This window comes from Helianthus annuus, chromosome 16 (genome assembly GCF_002127325.2).
Source record: "Helianthus annuus cultivar XRQ/B chromosome 16, HanXRQr2.0-SUNRISE, whole genome shotgun sequence".
Classification (NCBI taxonomy): domain Eukaryota; kingdom Viridiplantae; phylum Streptophyta; class Magnoliopsida; order Asterales; family Asteraceae; genus Helianthus; species Helianthus annuus.
Genome location: NC_035448.2, coordinates 64907211 through 64909620, shown reverse-complemented (window position 1 = coordinate 64909620; position 2410 = coordinate 64907211). Strand labels below are relative to the sequence as shown.

General features: G+C 38.8%; 1 long non-coding RNA gene across 1 annotated transcript; it reads left to right on the top strand.

Moving 5' to 3' along the window:
• The first annotated feature begins 812 nt into the window (after window positions 1–812).
• On the top strand, window positions 813–1982 carry LOC118488351. Its single transcript, XR_004884352.1, has 3 exons — window positions 813–1306; window positions 1411–1531; window positions 1624–1982. It is a non-coding gene; the product is annotated as an uncharacterized LOC118488351 (long non-coding RNA).
• Window positions 1983–2410: the final 428 nt, after the last annotated feature.

The following is a 2410-nucleotide window of genomic DNA, read 5'->3' as shown; positions in this document are numbered from 1 at the left end:
TATATTCATAGTTCTACGATGATGTGTTTGAAGTTTTTATGGACTGTTAGGGTTTGAATACTGTGTTTTAGTGATCTTCACCATGTTACTTGTGGGTTTTGACTGTGTTTTATGGTTGAAATTGTGATCTTTGTAGGAAAAATGGACTTTGTAGCCGAACCTCACCCTTATTATAATATACATATAGAAGATTACTGTTCAAAGCTTTCCTTTTTTAATAATTTCTCGAACTAAAAGACTATCAAACTCAATCCAGTACCGACTTTTAGCGTTGAACCGGTATTTTCGATACAAGTACTGGTTGACACCCAACTTATCAAACTTAAAAAATAAAGAGAATAACAATTATTATAATATTTTATAATAATATACATATTGAAGATTACTGTTCAAAGCTTTCTCTTTTTAATATATAGGGCAATAATCATATATATCTACCTATATGAATATATAGGTACATATATGGTGCATATCATTTAATTCACCTATGAAAAGATAACTCAAATTATACACGACAAACACCTTCCAGCATCTAATCAAAACTCTTTCACCTCTCTCCTTCCCTATTGAGATCGTAGACCACACCCCTATTTATATCAATTTTTGTACTTTTTATCTCAAACATGTAAATAACCATACCCTTTCTTAATTGTTTGATGTGATGATACATGAAAATATTAAAATAAGAAAAAGGAACTTGGCCATTCCTTTCTTCTATTCAAATAATAGTAGACTCACATCCATTCCCCATATTTTTCTTTTTGTTTTGTGTTGAAGACACAAGAATAAATACATAAACCCTAACCCTCAAACAAAAACACAGCCATCATATCTCTCATTCATCTTAACAATACACATACAACATCCTGTCTGTGCCTCTCGAGTTCAACATCACACACACACACACACACACCTTGCAGCCACTACCTACACCCGTCTCCCTTTCCATCGACGGTTGCCGGAGCCGGATTTACGGCCGCGTGCACACCACAACCACCCCGGCATCTCTCACTGCTCTCCCTCCCCCGGTGGCCGGCGATGACTGAACGACGGCGCCGCCACTCACGGTGGCGGCGGTGGTGAACTTTGACAGCGGAACCCCCCCCCCCAAACCGATGTTTCCGAACACGATTCAGGCCTCCAATGTCCGTTTTGAATAACCTGGGTAGCTGATTAGAATTCGGCAGCTGTGATGCCTCCGTGGTGTTGAAGAGTATGAAGACGAGTTGAGATTGATGATGATGACAGTGGTTATCGTCTGGATTACGGCGACGGTTCGCCGGTGGCGGTGTGCAGCAGAGTTCCGGTGAGTACCTTTCAGCTTGTTGGTTATTTTTTTTCTCTTTCTTTTCCTTCATCTCAAGTAATAATGTACGGATGGGCTCGGGTTTCGACTCGGGTCCGACTTAGTCAAATAGGTTAGTGAGGATGGTGATGGTGATGGTGATGATGATCGATGATTCTGTTGATGTTGACGGTACGTCCGTCACCGGAGCCACACCAGCGACGACAAACGATTAAGGCAGTGATGGTATCTCATTTTTTTTCTAAGTTTTGTTTTCGAATTTCCCTGCTTTAGGTTCAACAGGTTCGAGTTCAAGACTTGGTTTGTTTTGTTTCTAGTTTACGAGTCAAGTCAGTGATGCGGGTCAACTCCTTGTTCGGTCAACACTCGGCTTCAGGTCAACATTAGTCAACAGAAGACTCACTCGGACAGTTTTGATATTCGGCTCAGATTATGCGCGGGTCAAAGTTTCGGGTCTCGGTCAAAGATGGTCAATAGGTCAGCCGGCTAACTCGGGTCAACTCAGTTAGGGCCCGGGTCAACTCGGTCAACACCCGAGTCAACTCGAGTAAAAAACGGTCAAACATGTCATCGACGATCAAACCAAGACCCGGTAACAACTTAAACGTAGCGAATTACTATTGTTACGTTAGTTTAAATTTTAGATAGTTACGCGACCGAGCTCGACCCGAATTGATTAGTGATTGGTTACGTTTTATTTTGTCGTATTTCATAAAATTTTATTATATAGTATTTGAAGTGATTGAATTATAATTGAGTTTTGATAAAATACGACAACATTTGTCGGGTTATTCCAAAAACAGAGGAAACTCTGTCCGATTTTTCATAAAAAACTGAAACACGACACATGAGTTTATTCTAGAAACGACACTTGTCGAAGTCCAAGGTTCTTATAAAATTCATACGAAAGTATGTTTATTTTGACGACGTCATAAGCTAATGAAACTCGATACTCATTTAAAATAAATATAACCAATGCATTTATTTCGAATGTCAATACTTCCGAACGCTTTTGCAAATGAACATAAAGTATATATGTATTTCGAATATCAATACTTTCGAACTCTTTTAATAAAATAAATATAATTGTTATATTTATTTCAA